Source organism: Embiotoca jacksoni, unplaced genomic scaffold (genome assembly GCF_022577435.1).
Source record: "Embiotoca jacksoni isolate LCO1_2020_lvr unplaced genomic scaffold, fEmbJac1.0.p SCAF_23, whole genome shotgun sequence".
NCBI classification, from domain to species: domain Eukaryota; kingdom Metazoa; phylum Chordata; class Actinopteri; family Embiotocidae; genus Embiotoca; species Embiotoca jacksoni.
In genome coordinates, this window is record NW_027185374.1 from 2,568,361 (window position 1) to 2,580,000 (window position 11,640).

Sequence of the window (11,640 nt, forward strand, 5' to 3'; positions counted from 1 at the left end):
GCCAAAAATTTTTTAAAAATGCTTAATGTCGTCTAAAATATAAAGAGAAAGTCACACCATAGTGTATCGTTCTAAACGTCATGCTATAGTATGACATTTTTTTCGTCCAAATAATCACCAAAAAGTCATACTATAGTATGACGTTTTTTTTTTGTCCAAATAATCACCAAAAAGTCATACTATAGTATGACTTTTTTTTTCGGCAACATTTTTTAAAAATGCTTAATGTCGTCTAAAATATGAAGAGAAAGTCACACAATAGTGTATCGTTCAAAGCGTCATGCTATAGTATAGTATGAAATTTTTTTTTGTCCAAATAATCACCAAAAAGTCAAACTATAGTATGACTTTTTTTTTCGGCAACATTTTTTAAAAATGCTTAATTTCGTCTAAAATATGAAGAGAAAGTCACACCATAGTATATCGTTCAAAACTTCATGCTATAGTGTGAAATTTTTTTTCGTCCAAAAAAATCACAAAAAAGTCACATTATAGTATGACGTTTTTTTTCGGCAAAATTTTTTTGAAGAGCTTAATGTCGTCTAAAATGTGAAGAGAAAGTCACACCATAGTATATCGTTCAAAACGTCATGCTATAGTGTGAAATTTTTTTCGTCCAAATAATCACCAAAAAGTCATACTATAGTATGATGGTTTTTTTCGGCAAAATTTTTTAAAAATGCTTAATGTCGTCTAAAATATGAAGAGAAAGTCACACCATAGTATATCGTTCAAAACGTCATGCTATAGTGTGAAATTTTTTTCGTCCAAAAAAATCACAAAAAAGTCACACTACAGTATGACGTTTTTTTTCAGCAAAATTTTTTAAAAATGCTTAATGTCGTCTAAAATTTGAAGAGAAAGTCACACCATAGTATATCGTTCAAAACGTCATGCTATAGTGTGAAATTTTTTTCGTCCAAATAATCACCAAACAATCATACAAACAGTCATGAAGTTTTTTTTCGGAATTTTTTTTTTCAAAATGCTTAATTTCATCTAAAATATGAAGAGAAAGTCACACCATAGTGTATCGTTCAAAAAGTCATGCTATAGTATAAAATTTTTTTCGTCCAAAAAATGACAAAACAGACATACTATAGTATGATGGTTTTTTTTCGGCCAAAATTTTTTTTAAACACTTAATGTCGTCTAAAATATGAAGAGATAGTCACACCATAGTATATCGTTCAAAACGTCATGCTATAGTGTGAAATTTTTTTCGTCCAAAAAATCACAAAAAAGTCACACTATAGTATGATGTTTTTTTTCGGCCTAAATTTTTTTTAAAAGCTTAATGTCGTCTAAAATATGAAGAGAAAGTCACACCATAGTATATCGTTCAAAACGTCATGCTATAGTGTGAAATTTTTTTCGTCCAAAAAAATCACAAAAAAGTCATACTATATATAGCATGACGTTTTTTTTCGGCAAAATTTTTTAAAAATGCTTAATGTCGTCTAAAATTTGAAGAGAAAGTCACACCATAGTGTATCGTTCAAAACGTCATGCTATAGTGTGAAATTTTTTTCGTCCAAAAAAAATCACAAAAAAGTCACACTATAGTATGACGTTTTTTTTCGGCAAAAATTTTTAAAAATGCTTAATGTCGTTTAAAATACGAAGAGAAAGTCACACAATAGTGTATCGTTCAAAGCGTCATGCTATAGTATAGTATGAATTTTTTTTTTGTCCAAATAATCACCAAAAAGTCATACTATAGTATGATGTTTTTATTCAGCCAAAAATTTTTTAAAAATGCTTAATGTCGTCTAAAATATAAAGAGAAAGTCACACCATAGTGTATCGTTCTAAACGTCATGCTATAGTATGACATTTTTTTCGTCCAAATAATCACCAAAAAGTCATACTATAGTATGACGTTTTTTTTTGTCCAAATAATCACCAAAAAGTCATACTATAGTATGACTTTTTTTTTCGGCAACATTTTTTAAAAATGCTTAATGTCGTCTAAAATATGAAGAGAAAGTCACACCATAGTATATCGTTCAAAACTTCATGCTATAGTGTGAAATTTTTTTCGTCCAAAAAAATCACAAAAAAGTCACACTATAGTATGACGTTTTTTTTCGGCAAAATTTTTTAAAAAAGCTTAATGTCGTCTAAAATATGAAGAGAAAGTCACACCATAATATATCGTTCAAAACTTCATGCTATAGTGTGAAATTTTTTTCGGAAAATTTTTTAAAAAATGCTGAATGTCGTTTAAAATATGAAGAGAAAGTCACACCATAGTGTATCGTTCAAAACGTCATGCTATAGTATGACATTTTTTTCGTCCAAAAAAATCACAAAAAAGTCATACTATAGTATGATGGTTTTTTTCAACCAAAATTTTTTTTAAACACTTAATGTCGTCTAAAATATGAAGAGAAAGTCACACCATAGTATATCGTTCAAAACGTCATGCTATAGTGTAAAAAAATTTTCGTCCAAAAAAATTACAAAAAAGTCACACTATAGTATGACGTTTTTTTTCGGCAAAAATTTTTAAAAATGCTTAATGTCGTTTAAAATACGAAGAGAAAGTCACACAATAGTGTATCGTTCAAAGCGTCATGCTATAGTATAGTATGAATTTTTTTTTTGTCCAAATAATCACCAAAAAGTCATACTATAGAATGATGTTTTTATTCAGCCAAAATTTTTTTAAAAATGCTTAATGTCGTCTAAAATATAAAGAGAAAGTCACACCATAGTGTATCGTTCTAAACGTCATGCTATAGTATGACATTTTTTTCGTCCAAATAATCACCAAAAAGTCAGACTATAGTATGACTTTTTTTTTCGGCAACATTTTTTAAAAATGCTTAATGTCGTCTAAAATATGAAGAGAAAGTCACACCATAGCATATCGTTCAAAACGTCATGCTATAGTGTTAAATTTTTTTCGTCCAAATAATCACCAAAAAGTCATACTATAGTCTGAAGTTTTTTCCAGCAAAAATTTTTAAAAATGCTTAATTTCGTCTAAAATATGAAGAGAAAGTCACACCATAGTATATCTTTCAAAACATCTTGCTATAGTATGACATTTTTTTCGTCCAAAAAATCACAAAAAAGTCATACTATAGTATGATGTTTTTTTTCGGCAAAATTTTTTAAAATGCTTAATGTCGTTTAAAATATGAAGAGAAAGTCACACCATAGTGTATCGTTCAAAACGTCATGCTATAGTATGACAGTTTTTTTCATCCAAAATATCACAAAGAAGTCATACTATATATAGCATGACGTTTTTTTTCGGCAAAATTTTTTAAAAATGCTTAATGTCGTCTAAAATTTGAAGAGAAAGTCACACAATAGTGTATCGTTCAAAACATCATGCTATAGTATGACATTTTTTTTTGTCCAAAAAAATCACCAAAAAGTCATACTATTGTATGAAGTTTTTTTTCGGCCAAAATTTTTTTGAAGAGCTTAATGTCGTCTAAAATGTGAAGAGAAAGTCACACCATAGTATATCGTTCAAAACGTCATGCTATAGTGTGAAATTTTTTTCGTCCAAATAATCACCAAACAGTCATACAAACAGTCATGAAGTTTTTTTTCGGAATTTTTTTTTTCAAAATGCTTAATTTCATCTAAAATATGAAGAGAAAGTCACACCATAGTGTATCGTTCAAAAAGTCATGCTATAGTATAAAATTTTTTTCGTCCAAAAAATGACAAAAAAGACATACTATAGTATGATGGTTTTTTTTCGGCCAAAATTTTTTTTAAACACTTAATGTCGTCTAAAATATGAAGAGATAGTCACACCATAGTATATCGTTCAAAACGTCATGCTATAGTGTGAAATTTTTTTCGTCCAAAAAATCACAAAAAAGTCACACTATAGTATGATGTTTTTTTTCGGCCTAAATTTTTTTTAAAAGCTTAATGTCGTCTAAAATATGAAGAGAAAGTCACACCATAGTATTTCGTTCAAAACGTCATGCTATAGTGTGAAATTTTTTTCGTCCAAAAAAATCACAAAAAAGTCATACTATATATAGCATGACGTTTTTTTTCGGCAAAATTTTTTAAAAATGCTTAATGTCGTCTAAAATTTGAAGAGAAAGTCACACCATAGTGTATCGTTCAAAACGTCATGCTATAGTGTGAAATTTTTTTCGTCCAAAAAAATCACAAAAAAGTCACACTATAGTATGACGTTTTTTTTCGGCAAAAATTTTTAAAAATGCTTAATGTCGTTTAAAATACGAAGAGAAAGTCACACAATAGTGTATCGTTCAAAGCGTCATGCTATAGTATAGTATGAATTTTTTTTTTGTCCAAATAATCACCAAAAAGTCATACTATAGTATGATGTTTTTATTCAGCCAAAAATTTTTTTAAAATGCTTAATGTCGTCTAAAATATAAAGAGAAAGTCACACCATAGTGTATCGTTCTAAACGTCATGCTATAGTATGACATTTTTTTCGTCCAAATAATCACCAAAAAGTCATACTATAGTATGACGTTTTTTTTTGTCCAAATAATCACCAAAAAGTCATACTATAGTATGACTTTTTTTTTCGGCAACATTTTTTAAAAATGCTTAATGTCGTCTAAAATATGAAGAGAAAGTCACACAATAGTGTATCGTTCAAAGCGTCATGCTATAGTATAGTATGAAATTTTTTTTTGTCCAAATAATCACCAAAAAGTCAAACTATAGTATGACTTTTTTTTTCGGCAACATTTTTTAAAAATGCTTAATGTCGTCTAAAATATGAAGAGAAAGTCACACCATAGTATATCGTTCAAAACTTCATGCTATAGTGTGAAATTTTTTTTCGTCCAAAAAAATCACAAAAAAGTCACATTATAGTATGACGTTTTTTTTCGGCAAAATTTTTTAAAAAAGCTTAATGTCGTCTAAAATATGAAGAGAAAGTCACACCATAATATATCGTTCAAAACTTCATGCTATAGTGTGAAATTTTTTTCGGAAAATTTTTAAAAAAATGCTGAATGTCGTTTAAAATATGAAGAGAAAGTCACACCATAGTGTATCGTTCAAAACGTCATGCTATAGTATGACATTTTTTTCGTCCAAAAAAAATCACAAAAAAGTCATACTATAGTATGATGGTTTTTTTCAACCAAAAATTTTTTTAAACACTTAATGTCGTCTAAAATATGAAGAGAAAGTCACACCATAGTATATCGTTCAAAACGTCATGCTATAGTGTAAAAAAATTTTCGTCCAAAAAAATCACAAAAAAGTCACACTATAGTATGAAGTTTTTTTTCGGCAAAAATTTTTAAAAATGCTTAATGTCGTTTAAAATACGAAGAGAAAGTCACACAATAGTGTATCGTTCAAAGCGTCATGCTATAGTATAGTATGAATTTTTTTTTCGTCCAAATAATCACCAAAAAGTCATACTATAGTATGATGTTTTTATTCAGCCAAAAATTTTTTAAAAATGCTTAATGTCGTCTAAAATATAAAGAGAAAGTCACACCATAGTGTATCGTTCAAAACGTCATGCTATAGTGTTAAATTTTTTTCGTCCAAATAATCACCAAAAAGTCATACTATAGTCTGAAGTTTTTTCCAGCAAAAATTTTTAAAAATGCTTAATTTCGTCTAAAATATGAAGAGAAAGTCACACCATAGTATATCTTTCAAAACATCTTGCTATAGTATGACATTTTTTTCGTCCAAAAAATCACAAAAAAGTCATACTATAGTATGATGTTTTTTTTCGGCAAAATTTTTTAAAATGCTTAATGTCGTTTAAAATATGAAGAGAAAGTCACACCATAGTGTATCGTTCAAAACGTCATGCTATAGTATGACAGTTTTTTTCATCCAAAATATCACAAAGAAGTCATACTATATATAGCATGACGTTTTTTTTCGGCAAAATTTTTTAAAAATGCTTAATGTCGTCTAAAATTTGAAGAGAAAGTCACACAATAGTGTATCGTTCAAAACATCATGCTATAGTATGACATTTTTTTTTGTCCAAAAAAATCACCAAAAAGTCATACTATTGTATGAAGTTTTTTTTCGGCCAAATTTTTTTGAAGAGCTTAATGTCGTCTAAAATGTGAAGAGAAAGTCACACCATAGTATATCGTTCAAAACGTCATGCTATAGTGTGAAATTTTTTTCGTCCAAATAATCACCAAACAGTCATACAAACAGTCATGAAGTTTTTTTTCGGAATTTTTTTTTTCAAAATGCTTAATTTCATCTAAAATATGAAGAGAAAGTCACACCATAGTGTATCGTTCAAAAAGTCATGCTATAGTATAAAAATTTTTTCGTCCAAAAAATGACAAAAAAGACATACTATAGTATGATGGTTTTTTTTCGGCCTAAATTTTTTTTAAAAGCTTAATGTCGTCTAAAATATGAAGAGAAAGTCACACCATAGTATTTCGTTCAAAACGTCATGCTATAGTGTGAAATTTTTTTCGTCCAAAAAAATCACAAAAAAGTCATACTATATATAGCATGACGTTTTTTTTTCGGCAAAATTTTTTAAAAATGCTTAATGTCGTCTAAAATTTGAAGAGAAAGTCACACCATAGTGTATCGTTCAAAACGTCATGCTATAGTGTGAAATTTTTTTCGTCCAAAAAAATCACAAAAAAGTCACACTATAGTATGACGTTTTTTTTTCGGCAAAAATTTTTAAAAATGCTTAATGTCGTTTAAAATACGAAGAGAAAGTCACACAATAGTGTATCGTTCAAAGCGTCATGCTATAGTATAGTATGAATTTTTTTTTTGTCCAAATAATCACCAAAAAGTCATACTATAGTATGATGTTTTTATTCAGCCAAAAAAATTTTTAAAATGCTTAATGTCGTCTAAAATATAAAGAGAAAGTCACACCATAGTGTATCGTTCTAAACGTCATGCTATAGTATGACATTTTTTTCGTCCAAATAATCACCAAAAAGTCATACTATAGTATGACGTTTTTTTTTGTCCAAATAATCACCAAAAAGTCATACTATAGTATGACTTTTTTTTTCGGCAACATTTTTTAAAAATGCTTAATGTCGTCTAAAATATGAAGAGAAAGTCACACAATAGTGTATCGTTCAAAGCGTCATGCTATAGTATAGTATGAATTTTTTTTTTGTCCAAATAATCACCAAAAAGTCAAACTATAGTATGACTTTTTTTTTCGGCAACATTTTTTAAAAATGCTTAATGTCGTCTAAAATATGAAGAGAAAGTCACACCATAGTATATCGTTCAAAACTTCATGCTATAGTGTGAAATTTTTTTTCGTCCAAAAAAATCACAAAAAAGTCACATTATAGTATGACGTTTTTTTTTCGGCAAAATTTTTTAAAAAAGCTTAATGTCGTCTAAAATATGAAGAGAAAGTCACACCATAATATATCGTTCAAAACTTCATGCTATAGTGTGAAATTTTTTTCGGAAAATTTTTAAAAAAATGCTGAATGTCGTTTAAAATATGAAGAGAAAGTCACACCATAGTGTATCGTTCAAAACGTCATGCTATAGTATGACATTTTTTTCGTCCAAAAAAAATCACAAAAAAGTCATACTATAGTATGATGGTTTTTTTCAACCAAAAATTTTTTTAAACACTTAATGTCGTCTAAAATATGAAGAGAAAGTCACACCATAGTATATCGTTCAAAACGTCATGCTATAGTGTAAAAAAATTTTCGTCCAAAAAAATCACAAAAAAGTCACACTATAGTATGAAGTTTTTTTTCGGCAAAAATTTTTAAAAATGCTTAATGTCGTTTAAAATACGAAGAGAAAGTCACACAATAGTGTATCGTTCAAAGCGTCATGCTATAGTATAGTATGAATTTTTTTTTCGTCCAAATAATCACCAAAAAGTCATACTATAGTATGATGTTTTTATTCAGCCAAAAATTTTTTAAAAATGCTTAATGTCGTCTAAAATATAAAGAGAAAGTCACACCATAGTGTATCGTTCAAAACGTCATGCTATAGTGTTAAATTTTTTTCGTCCAAATAATCACCAAAAAGTCATACTATAGTCTGAAGTTTTTTCCAGCAAAAATTTTTAAAAATGCTTAATTTCGTCTAAAATATGAAGAGAAAGTCACACCATAGTATATCTTTCAAAACATCTTGCTATAGTATGACATTTTTTTCGTCCAAAAAATCACAAAAAAGTCATACTATAGTATGATGTTTTTTTTCGGCAAAATTTTTTAAAATGCTTAATGTCGTTTAAAATATGAAGAGAAAGTCACACCATAGTGTATCGTTCAAAACGTCATGCTATAGTATGACAGTTTTTTTCATCCAAAATATCACAAAGAAGTCATAGTATATATAGCATGACGTTTTTTTTCGGCAAAATTTTTTAAAAATGCTTAATGTCGTCTAAAATTTGAAGAGAAAGTCACACAATAGTGTATCGTTCAAAACATCATGCTATAGTATGACATTTTTTTTTGTCCAAAAAAATCACCAAAAAGTCATACTATTGTATGAAGTTTTTTTTCGGCCAAAATTTTTTTGAAGAGCTTAATGTCGTCTAAAATGTGAAGAGAAAGTCACACCATAGTATATCGTTCAAAACGTCATGCTATAGTGTGAAATTTTTTTCGTCCAAATAATCACCAAACAGTCATACAAACAGTCATGAAGTTTTTTTTCGGAATTTTTTTTTTCAAAATGCTTAATTTCATCTAAAATATGAAGAGAAAGTCACACCATAGTGTATCGTTCAAAAAGTCATGCTATAGTATAAAAATTTTTTCGTCCAAAAAATGACAAAAAAGACATACTATAGTATGATGGTTTTTTTTCGGCCTAAATTTTTTTTAAAAGCTTAATGTCGTCTAAAATATGAAGAGAAAGTCACACCATAGTATTTCGTTCAAAACGTCATGCTATAGTGTGAAATTTTTTTCGTCCAAAAAAAATCACAAAAAAGTCATACTATATATAGCATGACGTTTTTTTTTCGGCAAAATTTTTTAAACATGCTTAATGTCGTCTAAAATTTGAAGAGAAAGTCACACCATAGTGTATCGTTCAAAACGTCATGCTATAGTGTGAAATTTTTTTCGTCCAAAAAAATCACAAAAAAGTCACATTATAGTATGACGTTTTTTTTCGGCAAAATTTTTTAAAAAAGCTTAATGTCGTCTAAAATATGAAGAGAAAGTCACACCATAATATATCGTTCAAAACTTCATGCTATAGTGTGAAATTTTTTTCGGAAAATTTTTAAAAAAATGCTGAATGTCGTTTAAAATATGAAGAGAAAGTCACACCATAGTGTATCGTTCAAAACGTCATGCTATAGTATGACATTTTTTTCGTCCAAAAAAAATCACAAAAAAGTCATACTATAGTATGATGGTTTTTTTCAACCAAAAATTTTTTTAAACACTTAATGTCGTCTAAAATATGAAGAGAAAGTCACACCATAGTATATCGTTCAAAACGTCATGCTATAGTGTAAAAAAATTTTCGTCCAAAAAAATCACAAAAAAGTCACACTATAGTATGAAGTTTTTTTTCGGCAAAAATTTTTAAAAATGCTTAATGTCGTTTAAAATACGAAGAGAAAGTCACACAATAGTGTATCGTTCAAAGCGTCATGCTATAGTATAGTATGAATTTTTTTTTCGTCCAAATAATCACCAAAAAGTCATACTATAGTATGATGTTTTTATTCAGCCAAAAATTTTTTAAAAATGCTTAATGTCGTCTAAAATATAAAGAGAAAGTCACACCATAGTGTATCGTTCAAAACGTCATGCTATAGTGTTAAATTTTTTTCGTCCAAATAATCACCAAAAAGTCATACTATAGTCTGAAGTTTTTTCCAGCAAAAATTTTTAAAAATGCTTAATTTCGTCTAAAATATGAAGAGAAAGTCACACCATAGTATATCTTTCAAAACATCTTGCTATAGTATGACATTTTTTTCGTCCAAAAAATCACAAAAAAGTCATACTATAGTATGATGTTTTTTTTTCGGCAAAATTTTTTAAAATGCTTAATGTCGTTTAAAATATGAAGAGAAAGTCACACCATAGTGTATCGTTCAAAACGTCATGCTATAGTATGACAGTTTTTTTCATCCAAAATATCACAAAGAAGTCATACTATATATAGCATGACGTTTTTTTTCGGCAAAATTTTTTAAAAATGCTTAATGTCGTCTAAAATTTGAAGAGAAAGTCACACAATAGTGTATCGTTCAAAACATCATGCTATAGTATGACATTTTTTTTTGTCCAAAAAAATCACCAAAAAGTCATACTATTGTATGAAGTTTTTTTTCGGCCAAATTTTTTTGAAGAGCTTAATGTCGTCTAAAATGTGAAGAGAAAGTCACACCATAGTATATCGTTCAAAACGTCATGCTATAGTGTGAAATTTTTTTCGTCCAAATAATCACCAAACAGTCATACAAACAGTCATGAAGTTTTTTTTCGGAATTTTTTTTTTCAAAATGCTTAATTTCATCTAAAATATGAAGAGAAAGTCACACCATAGTGTATCGTTCAAAAAGTCATGCTATAGTATAAAAATTTTTTCGTCCAAAAAATGACAAAAAAGACATACTATAGTATGATGGTTTTTTTTCGGCCTAAATTTTTTTTAAAAGCTTAATGTCGTCTAAAATATGAAGAGAAAGTCACACCATAGTATTTCGTTCAAAACGTCATGCTATAGTGTGAAATTTTTTTCGTCCAAAAAAATCACAAAAAAGTCATACTATATATAGCATGACGTTTTTTTTCGGCAAAATTTTTTAAAAATGCTTAATGTCGTCTAAAATTTGAAGAGAAAGTCACACCATAGTGTATCGTTCAAAACGTCATGCTATAGTGTGAAATTTTTTTCGTCCAAAAAAATCACAAAAAAGTCACACTATAGTATGACGTTTTTTTTCGGCAAAAATTTTTAAAAATGCTTAATGTCGTTTAAAATACGAAGAGAAAGTCACACAATAGTGTATCGTTCAAAGCGTCATGCTATAGTATAGTATGAATTTTTTTTTTGTCCAAATAATCACCAAAAAGTCATACTATAGTATGATGTTTTTATTCAGCCAAAAAAATTTTTAAAATGCTTAATGTCGTCTAAAATATAAAGAGAAAGTCACACCATAGTGTATCGTTCTAAACGTCATGCTATAGTATGACATTTTTTTCGTCCAAATAATCACCAAAAAGTCATACTATAGTATGACGTTTTTTTTTGTCCAAATAATCACCAAAAAGTCATACTATAGTATGACTTTTTTTTTCGGCAACATTTTTTAAAAATGCTTAATGTCGTCTAAAATATGAAGAGAAAGTCACACAATAGTGTATCGTTCAAAGCGTCATGCTATAGTATAGTATGAATTTTTTTTTTGTCCAAATAATCACCAAAAAGTCAAACTATAGTATGACTTTTTTTTTCGGCAACATTTTTTAAAAATGCTTAATGTCGTCTAAAATATGAAGAGAAAGTCACACCATAGTATATCGTTCAAAACTTCATGCTATAGTGTGAAATTTTTTTTCGTCCAAAAAAATCACAAAAAAGTCACATTATAGTATGACGTTTTTTTTCGGCAAAATTTTTTAAAAAAGCTTAATGTCGTCTAAAATATGAAGAGAAAGTCACACCATAATATAT